At 47.8% G+C, this 24,316-nt stretch overlaps 1 non-coding gene across 1 annotated transcript; it reads right to left on the bottom strand.

The window, feature by feature from the left end:
* Positions 1 to 343: 343 nt before the first annotated feature.
* LOC137335531 (U6atac minor spliceosomal RNA) lies at positions 344 to 475 on the bottom strand. The gene has a single exon (XR_010966454.1). It is a non-coding gene; the product is annotated as a U6atac minor spliceosomal RNA (small nuclear RNA).
* Between the last annotated feature and the right edge of the window lie 23,841 nt (positions 476 to 24,316).

A 24,316-nucleotide genomic window follows, 5' to 3' on the forward strand; every position in this document is an offset into this window, starting at 1 on the left:
GAACCTCCCCCTCCCCCCACCCAATACAGAATGGGGGAAGGGAAGAAAATGGAATCGAACTTTTATCAAAGCCTCTTTGTTTTCTGTTTCCTCGATCGGAAGTAGAGGATAGACGAGCAGACAGCACTTCCCGTGAAACTCTTCCTGCTCACAGGTTGATGATGGGGAGATGACCAAATCTCATAGAATCATAGAATGATACAGCACAGGAGGAGGCCATTCGGCCCATCGTGCCTGTGCCGGCTCTTTGAAAGAGCTATCCAATTAATCCCACTCCCCTTTTCCCCACAGACCTGCAAATTTTCACCCTTCAAGTATTTATCCAATTCCCTTTCTCATATTGATGTAATAATAGATGTAGTGAACAGAATCCATCACCTAATCTTCATCTTGCTGTTGCCGGAGTTGTCAGGTCACGAGGTCCATTCCATCCTTATCAAGAGACGTGCTAACCTTCTCTCCTTTCATACAACACCAGCTAAAAATACAACCCAATCAAAGCTTCCTCCAACTGAAAGAGAGTAACTGCAATAATTATCCTGGTTCCTGGGTCGATAGTCAGGTGCAGTGCTGAGGGACTGCTGCATTGTGCGAGGTCATACAATCATAGAATCGTTACAGCACAGAAGGAGGCCATTCAGACCATCGAGCCCGTGCTGGCTCTTTGTAAGAACAATCCAGTTAGTCCCATTCCCCCCGCTCTTTCCCCGTAACTTTTCTCTTCAAGTATTTATCCAATTCCTTTTTGAAATCCATGATTGAATCTGCTTCCATCACCCTTTCAGGCAGCGCATTCCAGATCAGAACGACTCAATGCATAAAAAAGTTTTTCCTCATGTCGCCTTTGGTTCTTTTGCCAATCGTCTTAAATCTGTGTCCTCTCATTTTCGACCCTTCCGCCAATGGGAACAGTTTCTCTTTATTTACTTTATCTAAACCCGTCATGATTTTAAACACTTCTATCAAATCTCCTCTCAACCTTCTCTGCTCTAAGGAGAACAACCCCAGCTTCTCCAGTCTATCCACGTAATTAAAGTCCGTCATCCCTGGGATCATTCCAGTAAATCTTTTCCGCACCCTCTCTAAGGCCTTCACATCTTTCCTAAACTGCGGTGCCCAGAACTGGACACAATACTCCAGTTGTGGTCAAACCAGTGTTTTATAAAGGTTCAACATAACTTTCTTGCTTTTGTACTCAATGCCTCTATTTATAAAGCCCAGGATCCCGTATGCTTTTTAATGCTTTCTCAACCTGCCCTGCCACCTTCAATGATTTGTGCACATATACCCCCAGATCTCTCTGTTCCTGCACCCGCTTTAGAATTGTACCCTGTAGTTTATAGTGCCTCTCCCGGTTCTTCCTACCTAAACGTATCATAGAATCATAGAAAATTTACGGCACAAAAGGAGGCCATTCGGCCCATCATGTCTGTGGTGCCCAAAAATGAGCCACCCAGCCTAATCCACTTGGTCCGTAGCCTTGTAGGTTACGGCACTTCAGGTGCATATCCAGGTACGTATTAAATGAGTACCACTTTGCGCTTCGCTGCATTAAATTTCATCTGCCTCGTGTCCGCCCATTCCACCAGCCTGTCTATATCCTCTTGAAGTCTATCACTATCCTCCTCACTGTTCGCTACACTTCCAAGTTTTGTTTCATCTGCAAATTTTGAAATCGTGCCCTGTACACCCAAGTCCAAGTTATTATATGGACTTCCTGAAGGCATTTGATAAGGTCCCACATAAGAGACTGTTAGCTAAGATAGAAGCCCATGGAATCGAGGGAAAAGTACAGACTTGGTTAGGAAGTTGGCTGAGCGAAAGGCGACAGAGAGTAGGGATAATGGGTAGGTACTCACATTGGCAGGATGTGACTAGTGGAGTCCCGCAGGGATCTGTCTTGGGGCCTCAATTATTCACAATATTTATTAACAACTTAGATGAAGGCATAGAAAGTCTCATATCTAAGTTTGCCGATGACACAAAGATTGGTGGCATTGTAAGCAGTGGAGATGAAAACATAAAATTACAAAGCGATATTGATAGATTAGGTGAATGGGCAAAACTGTGGCAAATGGAATTCAATGTAGACAAATGTGAGGTCATCCACTTTGGATCAAAAAAGGATAGAACAGGGTACTTTCTAAATGGTAAAAAGTTAAAAACAGTGGATGTCCAAAGGGACTTAGGGGTTCAGGTACATCGATCATTGAAGTGTCATGAACAGGTGCAGAAAATAATCAAGAAGGCAAATGGAATGCTGGCCTTTATATCTAGAGGACTAGAGTACAAGGGGGCAGAAGTTATGCTGCAGCTATACAAAACCCTGGTTAGACCGCACCTGGAGTACTGTGAGCAGTTCTGGGCACCGCACCTTCGGAAGGTCATATTGGCCTTGGAGGGAGTGCAGCGTAGGTTTACTAGAATGATACCCGGACTTCAAGGGTTAAGTTAGGAGGAGAGATTACACAAATTGGGGTTGTATTCTCTAGAGTTTCGAAGGTTAAGGGGTGATCTGATCGAAGTTTATAAGATATTAAGGGGAACAGATAGGGTGGATAGAGAGAAACTATTTCCGCTAGTTGGGGATTCTAGGAGTAGGGGGCACAGTCTAAAAATTAGAGCCAGACCTTTCAGGAGCGAGATTAGAAAACATTTCTACACACAAAGGGTTGTCGAAGTTTGGAACTCTCTTCCGCAAACGGCAATTGATACTAGCTCAATTGCTAAATTTAAATCTGAGATAGATAGCTTTTTGGCAACCAAAGGTATTAAGGGATATGGGCCAAAGGCAGGTATATGGAGTTAGATCACAGATCAGCCATGATCTTTTCAAATGGCGGAGCAGGCACGAGGGGCTGAATGGCCTACTCCTGTTCCTATGTTCTTATGTCTATTCCTATGTCCTATGTCTATTAATATATATCAAGTAAAGCAGTGGTCCCAGCACTGACCCCTGGGGAACATCACTGTACACCTCCCTCCAGTCCGAAAAACAACCGTTCACCACTACTCTCTGTTTCCTGTCACTTAGCCAATTTTGTATCCATGCTGCCACTGCCCCCTTTATTCCATGGGCTTCAACTTTGTTGACAAGCCTATTATGCGACACTTTATTAAACGCTTTTTGAAAGTCCATATAAACCACATCAATGATTGCCCTCATCGACCCTCCCTGTTACTTCAAAGGTGCAGTCCTTTGGATGGGACTGAGAGGACCGGGAGAGTTATCCACCGAGCCAATCTGACATACACAATATATATTATTATTATTATTATTATTATTATTATTATTCTCCAACATCACAAATCATTTTTGTTGTGACTTTATAATTCATGAATTATTTATTTAATTTTTAAAAATTCAGGTTTAATCTAATGCTGACCACAGCCAACAGATAAAACGGAGCTAAATGTGACAGCCCTGCAAGGTTAGACAGAGACCAGGACACCTGTGGAATTTCCTTTTCCTGCTTCTTTCCATCCACTCCTGAAGGTGAAGAGTCCAGAGAGAAAGAGACAGAGAGAGAGGGAGAGAGAAAGAGAGAGAGAGAGGGAGAGGGAGAGAGAAAAGGAAAGAGGGAGAAAGAGGGAGAGAGAGAGAGACAGGGAGACAGAGAAAGACAGACAGAGATACAGAGGGAGAGAGAGCGAGAGGCAGAGAGACACAGAGAGAGAGAGAGAGACAGGAAGAGGGAGAGAGACAAAGTATGAGACAGAGGGAGAGAGAGTCAGAGAGAGAGAGCAGAGAGAGAGAGACACACAGGGAGTCAGAGAGACAGCAAGAGAGAGAGAGAGGGAGAGAGAGAGGGGGAAGGAGAGAATCAGAGAGAGAGAGAGACGGAGAGACGGGGAGGGAGAAAGACAGACTATGAGACAGAAAGAGAGAGACAGAGAGAGAGACTGAGAGAAAGAATCAGAGAGACACGGAGAGGGAGAGAGAGAAGAGTGTGAGACAGAGAGAGAGTGACACAGATAGAGAGAGAGGCAGAGATAGAGTGACAGAGACAGAGAGTGAGAGACAGAGACAGAGAGTGAGAGACAGAGACAGAGAGTGGGAGAGAGAGAGGAAGCGAGAGAGAGGGAGACAGAGTGAGAGAGACAGAGAGAGAGAGAGACAGAAAGACAGAGAGAGAGAGACAGAGAGAGGGAGAGAGAGCGAGAGGGCAGGGCCTGAGACTGATGGGTTGGGTGAGGAGGGTGATGGGTGAGGAGGGTGAGGGTGTGAGGAGGGTGAGTGGGGCGAGGAGGTGAGGGGGTGACGAGGGTGAGGAGGGTGAAGGGGTGAGGAGGGTGATTAGTGTGAGGAGGGTGAGGGGGTGACGAGGGTGAGGAGGGTAAGGGGGCAAGGGTTTGAGGGGGTGATTGGTGTGAGGAGGGTGAGGAGGGTGAGGAGAATGAGGGGGTAAGAGGGTGAGGACGGTGAGAATGTGAGGGGGTGAGGAGCATGAGGGGATGTCGAGGGTGAGGAGTGTGAGGGGGTGAGGAGGGCAAGGGAGTGAAGAGGGTGAGGGGTTTGAGGAGGGTGATGAGGGGCCAGAGATTGATGGTATTAGGTGAGGCAGACCCCGGATAAGAGTTGAGAGAATAACAGGCAACAGGGACGTGAGGTGGGAGCAGGTGGCCTGGATTCAGTGGAGTGAATGTAAAAAAGTGGGAAACTCAGTATGAGCAAAATATCAGAACAATTCCAGTTGTGTTATAATTTTCACTCCTGTGGGAATCCAGGGGAAGCTTCCAAGAATGGAATGGGTTAAAATGGGACCTCGTGACACTAAAACAAATTAATCTGCCAGCTTTTGACCTGTTTGTTTGAGCACAGTCCGAATGAAAAGTCTGATCCCAATCACAGAGTTTCGGCATTCCCTCGATTCCCAGACTGATTGGTGGGACAGTCGGTTTAAGTCTTGTTGTGAGGTACAGATAGTGCTGGTGCTTGAAATGTTTGTCATATCTGCTGCAGTTTAAAGTGTTGGAAGTTTATCCAGTGCCCTGCTCACAGATAAGGTAAACAGTTCTCAGTGTTTCTATTCTCAGACTGTTTCCATTTGCTGAGCCGGCTGTGGGACCAACCCTGAGTGATGTGTCATGTCCTGGTGTGACTGACCCACTCGCAGTTTAGAAAAGTGCCTCCAGTTCCCTCTGCTCCCCATTACCTGGTTCAATCTGAGTATCCAGCAACGTCCAGTTCAGCTACTTGACGAAAGGGAGTTGAAATTGGACTTGGGCCAGGAGACAAAACAGGCAGAATCAGGATCTCTCGCCCGTCCCATATTGAGTTTTATTGACGTCAATATTCCACCATTCAGTGGCTGATCTGTATCATAACCCCATTTACCCATCTTGGTTCCGTATCCCTTAATATCCAACAAAAATCTATCACTCTCAGTTTTGAAATTTTCAATTGACCCCCAGCCTCAACAGCTTTTTGGGGGAGAGAGTTCCAGATTTCCACTCCCCTTTGTGTGAAGAAGTGCTTCCTGACATCACCCCTGAACGGCCTGGCTCTAATTTCAAGGTTATGTCCCCTTGTTCTGGACTCTCCCACCAGAGCAAATAATTTCTCTGTATTGACCTGATCAAAGGCATTAATCATCTTAAACACCACAATTATATCACCCCTTAATCTTAGAATCAGAGAATCATAGAAAGGTTACAGCACAGAAGGAGGCCATTCAGCCCGTCAAGTCTGTGCTGGCTCTCTGCAACAGCAATCCAGCTAATCCCACTCCCCGGCCCTTTCCCCGTAGCCCTGAAAATGTTTTCCTTTCAAGTACTTATCCAATTCCCTTTTGAAAACCACAATTGAATCTGCCTCCACCACCCCCCCAGGGAGTTCATTCCAGATCACAACCACTCGCTGTGTAAAAAAGTTTTTCTTCACGTCTTCTTTGGTTCTTTTGTTAATCACCTTAAATCGATGTCCTCTGACATTCTTGACCCTTCCGCCAATGGGCACCGTTTCTCTCTATCTACTCTGTCTAGACCCTTCATGATTTTGAATACCTCGATCAAATCTCCTCGCAACCATCTCTGTTCCAAGGAGAACAACCCCAGCTTCTCCAGTCTATCCACGTAACTAAAGTCCCTCATCCCTGGAATCATTCTAGTAAATCTTTTCTGCACCCTCTCTAAGGCCTTCACATCTTTCCTAAAGTGCGGTTCCCAGAACTGGACACAATACTCCAGTTGTGGCCGAACCAGTGTTTTATAAAGGTTCAGCATGACTTCCATACTTTTGTACTCTATGCCTCTATTTATAAAGCCCAGGATCCCGTATGCTTTTTTAACCACCTTCTCAACCTGCTCTGCCACTTTCAACGATTTGTGCACATATACCCCCAGATCTCTCTGTTCCTGAACCCCTTTTAGAGTTGTGCCGTCTAGTTTATATTGCCTCTCCTCGTTCTGGTAAATGGTTGTGGTAATTGTAGTAACAATTTAATCTTCCATTCAGCAGAATCATACGCACATGGAGTAAAGTAAAACAAACAGATTTTCCTAGAGTTTAAGCCTTTATTTTGCAATAAGCATTCAAACAGTAACTGTTAGTAACAGATATCTCGTACAGCAGTCAATAGGATTATTCTGAGAGTGTAATGAAAATGATCTTTCTACCAAAACATATCACTTTGCATTTCTCTGCATTAAATTTCATCTGCCACGTGTCCGCCCATTCCACCAGCCTGTCTATATCCTCTTGAAGTCTATCACTATCCTCCTCACTGTTCTCTACCCTTCCAAGTTTGTGTCATCTGCAAATTTTGAAATTGTGTCCTGTACACCCAAGTCCAAGTCATTAATATATATCAAGAAATGCAATGGTCCCAGCACTGACCCCTGGGGAACATCACTGTACACCTCCCTCCAGTCCGAAAAACAACCGTTCACCACTACTCTCTGTTTCCTGTCACTTAGCCAATTTTGTATCCATGCTGCCAATTCCCCCCTTTTATTCCATGGGCTTCAACTTTGATGATAAGCCTATTATGCGGCATTTTATCAAACGCCTTTTGAAAGTCCATATACACCAAATCAGCTGCATTGCTCTCATCAACCCTCTCTGTTACCTCATCAAAAAACTCAATCAAGTTAGTTAAACATGATTTGCCTGGCTTTCCCTAATCAATCCATCCTCGTCCAAGTGACTGTTAATTATGTCCCAGATTATCATTTCTAGAAGTTTCCCCACCACTGAGGTTAAACTGACTGGCCTGTAGTTGCTGGGTTTATCCTTACACCCTTTTTTGAACAAGGGTGTAACATTTGCAATTCTCCAGTCCTCTGGCACCACCCCCGTATCTAAGGATGTTTGGAAGATTATGGCCAGTACCTCCGCAATTTCCACCCTTACTTCCCTCAGCAACCTAGGATGCATCCCATCCGGACTGGAGTGAGGCAGGTACGGGGATCCAGGAGGTCGTATTGCAGGAGCCTCAGTCTCTGCACTTGTCCAATAGATTTGAGGTTCTTGCAAACCTTGTGGACAAGTGCTGGGACTGCAGGGAGGACGAGCAAACTGGCCACAGCACCGTGGTACAGGAAGCCGTTCAAGTGGTGGGAGTAAAAAGGAATGTGGTTGTAGTAGGCGACAGTATAGTTAGGGGGATAGACACTGTTCTCTGCAGCCAAGAGCGAGAGTCCCGAAGGCTGTGTTGCCTACCCGGTGCCAGGGTTAAGGACATCTCCTCAGGGCTGGAGAGAAACTTGGAGTGGGAGGGGGAGGATCCAGTAGTCGTGGTCCACGTAGGTACCAACGACATAGGTAGGATTAAGAAAGAGGTTCTGCTGAGAGAGTTTGAGCAGCTGGGGACTAAATTAAAAAGCAGAACCACAAAGGTGATAATCTCTGGATTATTACCTGAGCTACGAGCAAATTGGCACACGGTAAATCAGATCAGAGAGATGAATGCGTGGCTCAAGGATTGGTGTGGGAGAAGTGGGTTTCGATTCATGGGGCACTGGCCCCAGTACTGGGGAAAGAGGGAGCTGTTCCACTGGGACGGGCTTCACCTGAACCATGGCGGGACCAGAGTTCTAGCGAATCGAATAACTAGGGAGGTAGATAGGGCTTTAAACTAAATAAGGGAGGGGGGAGGGGGAGGGTCCTGGTGGAGAGAAATCTAGAATGCTAAAGAGAAAAGACAAGGAAGCAGTGCAGGAAAGTGATTGGAGTCAGGAAAACCAGATTGTGTCAGGAAGGGACAGAGCGTACAAACAAAAGACAACAAATAGGGTCTGGGTAAGAAAAAATGGTAATAAGACAAATAGGGCCATAGTACAAAAAAATGTTAAGATGTCTAAAAATGTTAAAAAGACAGATCTATAAAGACACTGTATCTGAATGCACGAAGCATTCGTAATAAGGTAGATGAATTAACAGCGCAAATAGATGTAAACGGATACGATATAATTACGGAGACATGGCTGCAGGGTGACCAAGGCCGGGAGCTGAATATCCAAGGGTATTCGATATTTAGGAAGGACAGGCAAAAAGGAAAAGGAGGTGGGGTGGTATTGTTAGTAAAGGATGAAATCAGAGCAATAGTGAGAAAGGATATTGGCTCAGAAAATCAAGATGTAGAATCAGTCTGGGTGGAGTTAAGAAGCAGCAAGGGGCAGAAAACACTGTTGGGAGTTGTCTATAGGCCTCCAAACAGTAATGGTAATGTAGGGGATGGGACTAAACAGTAAATTAGAGATGCATGTAACAAGGGTACTACAGTAATCATGGGCGACTTTAATCTATATATAGACTGGCCAAACCAAATTAGCAATAATACTGTGGAGGATAAATTTCTGGAGTGTGTATGAGATGGTTTTTTAGACAAGTACACTAAGGAGCCAACCGGGGAACAGGATATCCTAGATTAGGTATTGTGCAATGAGGAGGGGTCCTATAAGGAAGAGTGACCATAACATGATAGAATTCTTCATTAAGATGGAAAGTGAAGTAGTCCAATCCGAAACTAGGGTCCTAAATCTAAACAAAGGAAACTGTGAAGGAAGAGGAGTGAGTTGGCTGTGATAGATTGGGAAGCTTCATTAAAAGGCATGACGGTGGATAGGCAATGGCTAACATTTAAGGAACGAATGCATGAATTGCAACAATTATACATTCCTTTCTTGTGCAAAAACATAAAAGGGAAAGCGGCCCAACCATGGCTAACAAAAGAAATTAAGGATAGTATTAGATCCAAACAGGTGTCATATAAAGTTGCCAGAAAAAGTAGCAAGCCTGAGGATTGGGAGCAGTTTAGAATTCAGCAAAAAAGGACCAAGAGATTGATTAAGAGGGGAAAAATAGAGTATGAGAGTAAACTTGCAAGGAACATAAAAGTGGACTGTAAGAGCTTCTACAAGTATGTAAAAAGAGAAAGATTAGTGAAGAGAAATGTCGGTCTCTTACAGTCAGAAAGAGGAGAAATTATAATAGAGTCATAGAGTCATAGAGTTATACAGCGCGGATAGAGGCCCTTCGGCCCATCGTGTCCGCGCCGGCCATCAAGCCCTGTCTACTCTAATCCCATATTCCAGCATTTGGTCCGTAGCCTTGTATGCTATGGCATTTCAAGTGCTCATCCAAATGCTTCTTGAATGTTGTGAGGGTTCCTGCCTCCACAACCCTTTCAGACAGTGAGTTCCAGACTCCAACCACCCTCTGGGTGAAAAAGTTCTTTCTCAAATCCCCTCTAAACCTCCCGCCTTTTACCTTGAATCTATGTCCCCTTGTTATAGTACCCTCAACGAAGGGAAAAAGCTCCTTAGTATCCATCCTATCTGTGCCCCTCATATGGGGAACAAGGAAATGGCAGAGCAATTAAACAAATACTTTGGCTCTGTCTTCACGGAAGAGGACACAAATAACTTCCCAGAAATGCTAGGGAACCAAGGGACTAGTGAGAAGGAGGAATTAAAGGAAATTAGTATTAGTCAAAAAATAGTGCTGGAGAAATTAATGGGACTGAAAGCCGATAAATCCCCAGGACCTGATAATCTGCATCCCAGAGTACTAAAAGAGGTAGCCATGGAAATAGTGGATGCATTGGTTGTCATCTTCCAAAATTCAATAGATTATGGATCAGTTCCTGCAGATTGGAGGGTGGCAAATGTAACCCCACTATTTGAAAAAGGAGGTGGAGAGAAAGCAGGGAACTACAGACCGGTTAGCCTAACATCAGTAGTGGGGAAAATGCTAGAGTCTATTATAAAGGATGTGATAACAGAACACTTGGAGGGCATTAACGGGATTGGACAAAGTCAGCATGGGTTTATGAAAGGGAAATCGTGTTTGATAAACCTACTGGAGTTTTTTGAGGATGTAACTGGTAGAATAGATAAGGGGGAACCAGTGGATGGGGTTTATTTGGATTTTCAGAAGGCCTTTGATAAAGTCCCACATAAGAGGTTAGTGTGCAAAATTAAAGCACATGGGATTTGTGCTAATATACTGGCATGGATTGAAAATTGGTTAACAGACAGGAAACAGAGGGTAGGAATAAATGGGTCTTTTTCGGGGTGACAGGCAGTGACTAGTGGGGTACCGCAGGGATCTGTGCTTGGGCCCCAGCTATTCACAATATATATCAATGATTTGGATGAGGGAACCAAATGTAATATTTCCAAGTTTGCTGATGACACAAAACTAGTTCAGAGGAGGATGCAAAGGGGTTTCAAGGCGGTTTAGACAAGTTGAGTGAGTGGGCAAATACATGGCAGATGCAGTATAACGTGGATAAATGTGAAGTTATCCGATTCCGAAGGAAAAACAGAAAGGCAGAGTATTATTTAAATGGTGATAGATTGGGGAATGTTGATGTACAAAGGGACCTGGGTGTCCTTGTATACCAGTCACTGAAAGCAAACATGCAGGTACAGTAAGCAGTTAGGAAGGCGAATGGTATGTTGGCCTTCATTGTAAGAGGATTTGAGTACAGGAGCAAGGATGTCTTACTACAGTTATACAGGGTCTTAGTGAGACCACACCTGGAGTATTGTGTGCAGTTTTGGTCTCCTTACCTAAGAAAGGATATACTTGCCATAGAGGGAGTGCAGCGAAGGTTCACCAGACTGATCCCTGGGATGGCAGGACTGTCGTATGAGGAGAGATTGGGTCGACTCGTCCTGTATTCACTCGAGTTTAAAAGAATGAAAGGGGATCTCATTGAAACATATAAAATTCTGACAGGGCGAGACAGACTGCAGGGAGGATGTTTCCCCTGGCTGGGGGGTCCAGAACGAGGGGTCACAGTCTCAGGATATGGGGTAGGACATTTAGGACTGAGATGAGGAGAAATTTCTTCACTCAGAGGGTGGTGAACCTGTGGAATTCTCTACCCCAGAAGGCTGTGGAGGCCAAGTCACTGAATATATTTAAGAAGGAGCTAGATAGATTTCTAGACACAGAAGGCATCAAGGGGAATGTGGAGAGAGCGGGAATATGGTATTGAGGAAGAGGATCAGCCATGATCATATTGAATGGCGGGGCAGGCTCGAAGGGCCGAATGGCCTACTCCTGCTGCTAGTTTGTATGTTTCTATGTTTCTATGACTGGGTGATTAATGTTCTTTTAAGTACAGCTAGCCTTTCTAGTACCTCCTCTTTTTCATACTTCTATACTCTTCGATACTCAAGGGAATACAAGGCTTGTTTATGCAACCTGTCCTCATAATTTAACCCTTTTAGCCCCTGTATCATTCTGGTGAATCTGTGTTGCACCCCCTCCAAGGCCGATATATCCTTCCTGAGATGTGGTGCCCAGAGCTGAGCCCAGGGTCTCCAGATGGGGCCTGACCAGAGCTCTGTGCAGCTGAAACACAACATCCACCCCTTTGTATTCCACCCCTCTTGAGATAAAGGCCAACATTCTTGATGTTACCCCTCATGGGGGAATCTAAAACGAGGGGACATAGTCTCAGAATAAGGGGTCGCCCGTTTAAGATTGAAATGAGGAGGAATTTCTTCTCCCAGAGGGTCGTGATTCTTTGGAATTCTTTATCCCAAAAAGCTGTGGAGGCTGAGTCATTGAATACATTCAAGGCTGAGTTAGACAAATTTTTGATCAGCAAGGGAGTCAAAGGATATGGGGAAAGGGCGGGAAAGTGGAGTTGAGGTAAAAATCAGATCAGCCATGATCTCATTAAATGGTGGAGCAGGCTCGAAGGGCCGAATGGCCTACTCCTGCTCCTATCTCTTATGGTCTTATGGTCTTGTTAAATCTCTCTGCTCCTCCACAGTTCCCGGCTTCTCACCATTTAGAAAATACTCTGATTTCTTTCTTGGGTCCTTGACCTCACACTTCCCCACATTGAACTCCATCTGCCCCAGTTTTGCCCACTCACTGAATCTCTCAATGTCCCTTTGCAACTTTCTGCTCCCATCGACACTACTTACTGCCACCTAATTTAGCATTGCCAGCAAACTTAGATAAAAGGCTCTCCATTCCTTCATCCAAGTCATTTATAAATATAGTGAAAAGCTGCATCCCCAGTACAGATCCCTGGGGGACACCGCCAGTCACATCCTGCCAATTGGAGAACGCACTCATTATCCCTACTCTCTGTCTCCTACCTCTTAACCAGTTCCTTATCTAAGCCAATAGTTTGCCTCCAATTCCATGAGTTCTCATCTTTGTTAACAGTCTCTTATGTGGAACCTTGTCGAATGTCTTCTGGGACTCCATATAAATAACATCCGTAGACACTCTCTTATCCACCACTTTAGTGACCTCAAAAAATTCAACTAGATTCATTAGACATGACTTACCCTTTACAAATCCACACTGACTCTCTCTGATCAGCTCACATTTGTCCAAATGCTCAGTCACACTGTCCCTAATAACAGATTCAAGTAACTTCCATACAACTGACATTAGACTAATCGGTCTTTAATTTCCTGGTTTCTCTCTCTCACCTTTCTTAAATAATGGAGTGATATTGTTAAGATTGTTGGCAAAAAATCCAGGCAGAAAATGAGGAGAATTTTTTTTACGCAGCGAGTTTTTTTTTTATTCGTTCACGGGATGTGGGCGTCGCTGGCAAGGCCGGCATTTATTGCCCATCCCTAATTGCCCTTGAGAAGGTGGTGGTGAGCCGCCTTCTTGAACCACTGCAGTCCGTGTGGTGAAGGTTCTCCCACAGTGCTGTTAGGAAGGGAGTTCCAGGATTTTGACCCAGCGACAATGAACGAACGGCGATATATTTCCAAGTCGGGATGGTGTGTGACTTGGAGGGGAACGTGCAGGTGGTGTTGTTCCCATGCGCCTGCTGCCCTTGTCCTTCTAGGTGGTAGAGGTCGCGGGTTTGGGAGGTGCTGTCGAAGAAGCCTTGGCGAGTTGCTGCAGTGCATCCTGTGGATGGTACACACTGCAGCCACGGTGCGCCGGTGGTGAAGGGAGTGAATGTTTAGGGTGGTGGATGGGGTGCCAATCAAGCGGGCTGCTTTATCTTGGATGGTGTCGAGCTTCTTGAGTGTTGTTGGAGCTGCACTCATCCAGGCAAGTGGAGAGTATTCCATCACACTCCTGACTTGTGCCTTGTAGATGGTGGAAAGGCTTTGGGGAGTCAGGAGGTGAGTCACTCGCCGCAGAATACCCAGCCTCTGACCTGCTCTTGTAGCCACAGTATTTATATGGCTGGTCCAGTTAAGTTTCTGGTCAATGATGACCCCCAGGATGTTGATGGTGGGGGATTGGGCGATGGTAATGCCGTTGAATGTCAAGGGGAGGTGGTTAGACTCTCTCTTGTTGGAGATGGTCATTGCCTGGCACTTATCTGGCGCGAATGTTACTTGCCACTTATGAGCCCAAGCCTGGATGTTGTCCAGGTCTTGCTGCATGCGGGCTCGGACTGCTTCATTATTTGAGGGGTTGCGAATGGAACTGAACACTGTGCAGTCATCAGCGAACATCCCCATTTCTGACCTTATGATGGAGGGAAGGTCATTGATGAAGCAGCTGAAGATGGTTGGGCCTAGGACACTGCCCTGAGGAACTCCTGCAGCAATGCCCTGGGGCTGAGATGATTGGCCTCCAACAACCACTACCATCTTCCTTTGTGCTAGGTATGACTCCAGCCACTGGAGAGTTTTCCCCCTGATTCCCATTGACTTCAATTTTACTAGGGCTCCTTGGTGCCACACTCGGTCAAATGCTGCCTTGATGTCAAGGGCAGTCACTCTCACCTCACCTCTGGAATTCAGCTCTTTTGTCCATGTTTGGACCAAGGCTGTAATGAGGTCTGGAGCAGAGTGGTCCTGGCGGAACCCAAACTGAGCATCGGTGAGCAGGTTATTGGTGAGTAAGAGCCGCTTGATAGCACTGTCGACGACACCTTCCATCACTTTGCTGATGATTGAGAGTAGACTGATGGGGCGGTAATTGGCCGGATTGGATTTGTCCTGCTTTTTGTGGACAGGACATACCTGGGCAATTTTCCACATTGTCGGGTGGATGCCAGTGTTGTAGCTGTACTGGAACAGCTTGGCTAGAGGCGCAGCTAGTTCTGGAGCACAAGTCTTCAGCACTACAGCCGGGATGTTGTCGGGGCCCATAGCCTTTGCTGTATCCAGTGCACTCAGCCGTTTCTTGATATCACGTGGAGTGAATCGAATTGGCCGAAGACTGGCTTCCGTGATGGTGGGGATATCGGGAGGAGGCTGAGATGGATCATCCACTCGGCACTTCTGGCTGAAGATGGTTGTTATGATCTGGAATGCGTTGCCTGAAAGGGAACTTTCAGAAGGGAATTGGATAAATACTTGAAAAGAAAAATTTACAGACTATGGGGAATGAGCAGGGGAGTGGGACTAATTGGACAGCTCTTTCAATGAGCCAGCACAGGCACGATGGGCCGAATAGCCTCCTTTGTATGATTGGCAAATTTTCCAATCCAAGGGGACAATTGCTGAATGGAGAGAGTTTTGGAAGATCATGGCTCGAGCATCTACAATTTCCTCATTGACTCCTCTTAATTTGCTGGGGTGGAAAACCATCGGGTCCTGGAGATTTATCTATCTTTAGTCTCATTATTTTCTCCATCACCATTTTTTTACTTTTATTAAATCTAGTTAGTTCCTCCTGTTGATTTATTTTTAGCTTTCCTCATATCTCTGGTATTTTATTCTCATCCCATATTGTGAAGACCAATACAAAGTAATTATTTAGCAAGTCTGCCATTTCCTGATTTTCAATTACAGTATCACCTGCGTCTGTCATTAAGGGGCCCACATTACTCTCAGCCCCCCTCCTTCTCTTAATATACTTGTTCAAACCTGTAGTGTTGTCCTTGATATCCTTTGCAGGTTTATTGTAATGTGTGTCATTGGACAAGGTGTGAAATAGCTCACAGTGCATGGATTATGTTTGAACGATGGAGAGATGGAGAGGTTCAGAGACACTGTTCAAGTGTTGGCCAGTAACTATATTGGGACGATATTACACGGCAGACTGGAAGCTGTGTCTGTTATTGTTTTGTTCAGATCCCTGGAACGTGTCATGTGACAGTCTGTCCTTCTCTGAAGACAAACTGCCCAACATTCCATCAAAGTGTATCGAAGATCAGAACCTACTCACTGCTCTTAGTCTTCCTAATTATCATTCCCAAGATCACAGGGAAAGCCTTTAGATCAGGGCTACTTAAAGAGCAGAGGAGATGCAAACTTCGACCCAACTTCCAAACTCTTCACTCTTTACCTTTAGTGCAATGCCCCCTCTACCCAGACACCCCGGGTGAACATGAAGCTGATTGGATGAGAGTTGGGATAAATGGTACATTCTCGGACTGGCAACCTGTAGCCAGTGGTGTTCCGCAGGGGTCGGTGCTGGGTCCCCAACTCTTTACAATCTATATTAACGATTTGGAGGAGGGGACCGAGTGTAACATATCAAAGTTTGCAGATGATACAAAGATGAGAGGGAAAGTAGAGAGTGAGGAGGACATAAAAAACCTACACGGGGATATAGACAGGCTGGGTGAGTGGGCGGAGATTTGGCAGATGCAATACAATATTGACTGTGGAAGCTACATCATTAAATAAATTTAAAACAGAAATAGACAGTTTCCTAGAAGTAAAGGGAATTAGGGGTTACGGGAAGCGGGCAGGAAATTGGACATGATTTTAGATTTGAGGTTAGGACCAGATCAGCCATGATCTTATTGAATGGCGGAGCAGGCTCGAGGGGCCGATTGGCCTACTCCAGCTCCTATTTCTTATGTTCTTATGTTCTTATGTTCTTATGTCTCTTGTCTTTGGCAGGTGTATCTGAAATGTACGTGAAGCAGCTCAGTCCAGATCCTGGTGAACGGAGACTCGTGCCTAAACAGTCCCCTAATTCATCACTAAATTGGTCATCTCACCCAGAGACTAGAAAGATAATTAGATGGGAAACCAGAATGTTACATTGGTTTAGTCGGGGTTGGTTAGGGCACTCTGATAGGGCTGAGAGAGGGGGGGACTTTACTTTGCATCTATGACAAACATGCAGGTGCTCATTGCTGATACTGGTGAGAAAATAAAACATCTTCCTTACTCTAAAGGTGTGAGGGTGTAATGGACAGTCTGAGGGTGTAATGGGCAGTCTGAGGGTGTAATGGACAGACCATGTGGGTGTAATGGACAGTCTGAGGGTGTAATGGACAGTCTGTGAGGGTGTAATGGATGGAGAGTCTGTGAGGGCATTATAGACAGTCTGAGAGTGTAATCGACAGTCTGAGGGTGTAATGGACAGTCTGTGAGGGTGTAATGGACTGTCTGTGAGGATGTAATGGACGGACAGTCTGTGAGGGCATAATGGACAGTCTGAGGGTGTAATGGACAGTCTGTGAGGGTGTAATGGACAGTCTGTGAGGGTGTAATGGACAGTCTGAGGGTGTAATGGACAGTCTGTGAGGGTGTAATGGACGGACAGTCTGTGAGGGCATAATGGACAGTCTGAGGGTGTAATGGACAGTCTGTGAGGGTGTAATGGACAGTCTGTGAGGGTGTAATGGACAGTCTGAGGGTGTAATGGACAGTCTGTGAGGGTGTAATGGACAGTCTGTGAGGGTGTAATGGACAGTTTGAGAGTGTAATGGACAGTTTGTGAGGGTGTAATGGACAGTCTGAGGGCGTAACATACGATGAGAGCACCTCTAGAGTATATTTGGATTTTCAAAAGGCATTCGATAAGGTGCCACATAAAAGGTTGTTACACAAGGTAAGGGCTCATGGGGTTGGTGGTAATATATTAGCATGGATAGAGGATTGGTTAACGGACAGAAAACAGAGAGTAGGAATAAACGGGTCATTCTCAGGTTGACAGGCTGTAACTAGTTGGGTGCCGCAAGGATCAGTGCTTGGGCCTCAGCTATTTACAATCTATATTAATGACTTAGATGAAGGGACCGAGTGTAATGTATCCAAGTTTGCTGACGATACAAAGCCAGGTGGGAAAGTAAGCTGTGAGGAGGACATTTTAGGGGCAAATGCGGGTGCATTAGGGGCAGGGGGGCTCTGAAAATCGTGCAAATCCCGATCGGGTTCCGAAGCCGACTCCAACCTGCCGACTTCCGAGTTTCCCAGGGACCCCCCTGTGTGCACGCGGGCTACCCGAAACTGGAAGTCCCACCGGCAGTTAAAGCCGGCAGGGTGACAGTTAAAGAGTCAAATGTACCTCATTGAGGTCCTTAAGGCACTTTACCCGTGACAGAGGAAATGATTAGAAAGATTTTTAACTCATCTGGGCGGCTTGTCCACCGCTTCTGATTCCTGCCGGGTGAAACCAAGTGTGAAGGGTCAGTTCAGGGAAAAAGAAACTAAATAAATTAAATAAAGAAACATGCAATGAAGTGAAAACATTAAATGCACCCACCTTTGAAACCTGCTCTGATATCCGATGTCTCCCACTCCGTGTCCCCCCGATCTCCCCTCCGGTCTTCCCCTCTCCCCCCCCCCAATCTTCTACTCTCCTCCCCCCCCTCCCCTCCCAGTCTTCCCCCCTCCCCTCAGTCTTCCCCACTCCTACCACCCCCGGTCTTCCCCTCTCCTCCCCCCTTCCCCCTCCCCCCCCAGTCTTCCCCTCTCCTCCCCCCCGGTCTTCCCCTCTCCTCCCCCCTTCCCCCTCCCCCCCCAGTCTTCCCCTCTCCTCCTCCCCCCCCCCCCCAGTCTTCCCCTCTCCTCCCCCCTCCCCCCGGTCTTCGGTCTTCCCCTCTCCTCCCCCACCCCCCAGTCCTCCCCACTCCTCCCCCCCAGTCTTCCCCTCTCCTCCCCCCCTCCCCCCGGTCTTCCCCCGTCCCCCCCCCGGTCTTCCCCTCTCCTCCCCCCCTCCCCCCGGTCTTCCCCCCCCCAGTCTTTCCCACTCCTCCCCCCCCCAATCTTCCCCACTCCTCCCCCCCCAGTCTTCCCCTCTCCCCCTCCCCCCCAGTCTTCCCCTCTCCCCCTCCCCCCCAGTCTTCCCCTCTCCCCCCCCCCCCCAGTCTTTCCCACTCCTCCCCCCCCAGTCTTCCCCTCTCCCCCTCCCCCCCAGTCTTCCCCTCTCCCCCCCCCCCCCCAGTCTTCCCCACTCCTCCCCCCCCAGTCTTCCCCTCTCCCCCTCCCCCCCAGTCTTCCCCTCTCCCCCTCCCCCCCAGTCTTCCCCTCTCCCCCCCCCCCCCAGTCTTTCCCACTCCTCCCCACCCCAGTCTTCCCCTCTCCTCCCCCCCCTCCAGTCTTCCCCTCTCCTCTCCCCCAGTCTTCCCCTCTCCCCTCCCCCCCAGTCTTCCCCTCTCCCCCTCCCCCCCAGTCTTCCCCTCTCCCCCCCCCCCAGTCTTTCCCACTCCTCCCCACCCCAGTCTTCCCCTCTCCCCCCCCTCTCCCCCCCTCCCCCCCCCCCCCCCTCCCCCCCCCAGTCTTCCCCTCTCCCCCCCAGTCTTCCCCTCTCCTCCCCCACCCCAGTCTTCCCCTCTCCTCCCCCCCCTCCAGTCTTCCCCTCTCCTCCCCCCCCAGTCTTCCCCTCTCCTCCCCCACCCCAGTCTTCCCCTCTCCCCCTCCCCCTCCAGTCTTCCCCTCTCCTCCCCCCCAGTCTTCCCCTCTCCTCCCCCCCCTCCAGTCTTCCCCTCTCCTCCCCCCCAGTCTTCCCCTCTCCTCCCCCCCCTCCAGTCTTCCCCTCTCCCCCTCCCCCTCCAGTCTTCCCCTCTCCTCCCCCCCCTCCAGTCTTCCCCTCTCCTCCCCCCCAGTCTTCCCCTCTCCTCCCCCCCCTCCAGTCTTCCCCTCTCCCCTCTCCCCCCCCAGTCTTCCCCTCTCCCCCTCCCCCCCAGTCTTCCCCTCTCCTCCCCCCCAGTCTTCCCCTCTCCTCCCCCACCCCAGTCTTCCCCTCTCCTCCCCCCCCAGTCTTCCCCTCTCCTCCCCCCACCCCAGTCTTCCCCTCTCCCCCTCCCCCCCAGTCTTCCCCTCTCCCCCTCCCCCCCAGTCTTCCCCTCTCCTCCCCCCGAGTCTTCCCCTCTCCTCCCCCCCCTCCAGTCTTCCCCTCTCCTCCCCCCCCAGTCTTCCCCTCTCCCCCTCCCCCCCAGTCTTCCCCACTCCTCCCCCCCCAGTCTTCCCCTCTCCCCCTCCCCCCCAGTCTTCCCCTCTCCCCCTCCCCCCCAGTCTTCCCCTCTCCCCCTCCCCCCGAGTCTTCCCCTCTCCTCCCCCTCCAGTCTTCCCCTCTCCTCCCCCCCCTCCAGTCTTCCCCTCTCCTCCCCCCTCCAGTCTTCCCCTCTCCTCCCCCCCTCCAGTCTTCCCCACTCCCCATTACGCCCGACGGTGTGGATAGAAGTGGGAATGAGATAACTGACCAGAGAATGTTTTGGTGATGTTGGTTGGGGGATTATTGTTGACCAGGAATCCCCCTCCCTTCTTCCAAAAGTGCCATGGGATCTTTTATGTCCACCTGAGGGGGCAGTTAGGGCCTCATTAGCGCCTCCGACAGTACGGTGTTCCCTCAGTGCTGCAATGATCGTCCGATTAGCTGCCTTGTGTGGGTTGAACTCCATTACCATCTGCCTCCGGGACGAGGTTCTGCCATTGGCTCAAGAGGATGCTGCTTTTATCGCTGCCTGCAGCCCTGAGTCCAAAATCACAAATCACCACCCAGTTAAGGTGGAACTAAAAGATTGTTTCCTTTTTTCTGGTGATACTGTATATATTTGTTTCTCCTCATTTGCCTCTCTGCAGTCTCCTGGTGTCGTACACCATTCCCATTGGGACCTGTGTCCTTGGAATGTGTCTCCAGAGGCTCCATTGTTGCTTCTCCTACGATGGCTGTAGGAGCTTATTGAGAATCAGAGGGTGACACTCTCTCAGGTTCTCTCTCTCCCCCAGAGCAGAGTCTAACTTGCACTTACTACAATCTCAGTAAGTCTCACACACGGAAATAGCAGGTCTGAATCTGCGTCACGCCTGTTCTAGAAGTGACTGGACTGTGCATCATGTATGAAATTTATTTTCTACATGTGTTTAAAGGAATATTCCTTCAGAATATTTAAGTTTATTTTGTTTGGTGAATTTTTCAGCATTTTTACAATTTTCGTTTTCTGTAAGTTTACAATATTTCATGTGGCTGAATATACACAATATACAGAATATACAGAATATACAGGGTATACAGAATATACAGAATATACAGGGTATACAGAATATACAGGGTATACAGGGTATACAGAATATACAGGGTATACAGGGTATACAGAATATACAGGGTATACAGAATATACAGGGTATACAGGGTATACAGAATATACAGGGTATACAGAATATACAGGGTATACAGGGTATACAGAATATACAGGGTATACAGAATATACAGGGTATACAGGGTATACAGAATATACAGGGTATACAGGGTATACAGAATATACAGAATATACAGAATATACAGGGTATACAGAATATACAGGGTATACAGAATATACAGAGTATACAGAATATACAGAATATACAGAATATACAGAGTATACAGAATATACAGAGTATACAGAATATACAGAATATACAGGGTATACAGAGTATACAGCGTATACAGAATATACAGAATATACAGGGTATACAGAATATACAGAATATACAGGGTATACAGAATATACAGGGTATACAGAATATACAGAATATACAGGGTATACAGAATATACAGAATATACAGAGTATACAGGGTATACAGAATATACAGGGTATACAGAATATACAGGGTATACAGAATATACAGAATATACAGGGTATACAGAATATACAGAATATACAGAGTATACAGGGTATACAGAATATACAGGGTATACAGAATATACAGAGTATACAGAACATACAGAATATACAGGGTATACAGAATATACAGAATATACAGGGTATACAGAATATAAAGAATATACAGAATTTTTTTTTAATATTATTCGTTCATGGGATGTGGGCGTCGCTGGCGAGGCCGGCATTTATTGCCCATCCCTAATTGCCCTTGAGAAGGTGGTGGTGAGCCGCCTTCTTGAACCGCTGCAGTCCGTGTGGTGACGGTTCTCCCACAGTGCTGTTAGGAAGGGAGTTCCAGGATTTTGACCCAGCGACAATGAAGGAACGGCGATATATTTCCAAGTCGGGATGGTGTGTGACTTGGAGGGCAATGAGCAGGTGGTGTTGTTCCCATGTGCCTGCTGCCCTTGTCCTTCTAGGTGGTAGAGGTCGCGGGTTTGGGAGGTGCTGTCGAAGAAGCCTTGGCGAGTTGCTGCAGTGCATCCTGTGGATGGTACACACTGCAGCCACTGTGCGCCGGTGGTGAAGGGAGTGAATGTTTAGGGTGGTGGATGGGGTGCCAATCAAGCGGGCTGCTTTATCTTGGATGGTGTCGAGCTTCTTGAGTGTTGTTGGAGCTGCACTCATCCAGGCAAGTGGAGAGTATTCCATCACACTCCTGACTTGTGCCTTGTAGATGGTGGAAAGGCTTTGGGGAGTCAGGAGGTGAGTCACTCGCCGCAGAATACCCAGCCTCTGACCTGCTCTTGTAGCCACAGTATTTATATGGCTGGTCCAGTTAAGTTTCTGGTCAATGGTGACCCCCAGGATGTTGATGGTGGGGGATTCGGCGATGGTAATGCCGTTGAATGTCAAGGGGAGGTGGTTAGACTCTGTCTTGTTGGAGATGGTCATTGCCTGGCACTTATCTGGCGCGAATGTTACTTGCCACTTATGAGCCCAAGCCTGGATGTTGTCCAGGTCTTGCTGCATGCCGGCTCGGACTGCTTCATTATCTGAGGGGTTGCGAATGGAACTGAACACTGTGCAGTCATCAGCGAACATCCCCATTTCTGACCTTATGATGGAGGGAAGGTCATTGATGAAGCAGCTGAAGATGGTTGGGCCTAGGACACTGCCCTGAGGAACTCCTGCAGCAATGCCCTGGGGCTGAGATGATTGGCCTCCAACAACCACTACCATCTTCCTTCGTGCTAGGTATGACTCCAGCCACTGGAGAGTTTTCCCCCTGATTCCCATTGACTTCAATTTTACCAGGGCTCCTTGGTGCCACACTCGGTCGAATGCTGCCTTGATGTCAAGAGCAGTCACTCTCACCTCACCTCTGGAATTCAGCTCTTTTGTCCATGTTTGGACCAAGGCAGTAATGAGGTCTGGAGCCGAGTGGTCCTGGCGGAACCCAAACTGAGCATCGGTGAGCAGGTTATTGGTGAGTAAGTGCCGCTTGATAGCACTGTCGACGACACCTTCCATCACTTTGCTGATGATTGAGAGTAGACTGATGGGGCGGTAATTGGCCGGATTGGATTTGTCCTGCTTTTTGTGGATAGGACATACCTGGGCAATTTTCCACATTGTCGGGTAGATGCCAGTGTTGTAGCTGTAATGGAACAGCTTGGCTAGAGGCGCAGCTAGTTCTGGAGCACAAGTCGTCAGCACTACAGCTGGGATGTTGTCGGGGCCCATAGCCTTTGCTGTATCCAGTGCACTCAGCCGCTTCTTGATATCGCGTGGAGTGAATTGAATTGGCTGAAGACTGGCTTCCGTGATGGTGGGGATATCGGGAGGAGGCTGAGATGGATCATCCACTCGGCACTTCTGGCTGAAGATGGTTGCAAACGCTTCAGCCTTGTCTTTTGCACTCACGTGCTGGACTCCGCCATCATTGAGAATGGGGATGTTTGCAGAGCCTCCTCCTCCCGTTAGTTGTTTAATTGTCCACCACCATTCACGACTGGTTGTGGCAGGACTGCAGAGCTTTGATCTGATCTGTTGGTTGTGGAATCGCTTAGCTCTGTCTATAGCATGTTGCTTCCGCTGTTTAGCATGCATGTAGTCCTGAGTTGTAGCTTCACCAGGTTGGCACCTCATTTGTAGGTACGCCTGGTGCTGCTCCTGGCATACTCTTCTACACTCCTCATTGAACCAGGGTTGATCCCCTGGCTTGTTGGTAATGGTAGAGTGAGGAATATGCCGGGCCATGAGGTTACAGATTGTGCTGGAATACAATTCTGCTGCTGCTGATGGCCCACAGCACCTCATGGATGCCCAGTTTTGAGCTGCTAGATCTGTTCTGAATCTATCCCATTTAGCACGGTGGTAGTGCCACACAACACGTTGGATGGTGTCCTCAGTGCGAAGACGGGACTTCATCTCCACGAGTACTTTGCGGTGGTCACTCCTACCAATACTGTCATGGACAGATGCATTTGCGACAGGTAGATTGGTGAGGACGAGGTCAAGTAAGTTTTTCCCTCGTGTTGGTTCGCAGGCCCAGTCTAGCAGCGATGTCCTTCCAGACTCGGCCAGCTCGGTCAGTAGTGGTGCTACCGAGCCACTCTTGGTGATGGACATTGAAGTCCCCCACCCAGAGTACATTTTGTGCCCTTGCTACCCTCAGTGCTTCCTCCAAGTGGTGCTCAACATGGAGGAGGACTGATTCATCAGCTGAGGGAGGACGGTAGGTGGTAATCAGCAGGAGGTTTCCTTGCCCATGTTTGACCTGATGCCATGAGATTTCATGGGGTCCAGAGTCAATGTTGAGGACTCCCAGGGCCACTCCCTCCTGACTGTATATCACTGTACCGCCACCTCTGGTGGGTCTGTCCTGCCGGTGGGACAGGACATACCCAGGGATATCCAGAATATACAGAGTATACAGAATATACAGAGTATACAGAGTGCAACAATGTCCATGATGAGTGGTGAGTGTTGCAGTAACCCACAGTTACCAGAAGGATGGATGTGCTTCCTGATCCTGCTTTCAAGCTATTTCTTGCTGAACTTTTCTTGGTCTCTCCTCAGCCCTTTTTGTGGTTCAATAAATTGGCAAAAGTAAAAACTGCACCTGGCTTTTCTCTAAGAATGT

Source organism: Heptranchias perlo, chromosome 19 (assembly GCF_035084215.1).
Source record: "Heptranchias perlo isolate sHepPer1 chromosome 19, sHepPer1.hap1, whole genome shotgun sequence".
NCBI classification, from domain to species: domain Eukaryota; kingdom Metazoa; phylum Chordata; class Chondrichthyes; order Hexanchiformes; family Hexanchidae; genus Heptranchias; species Heptranchias perlo.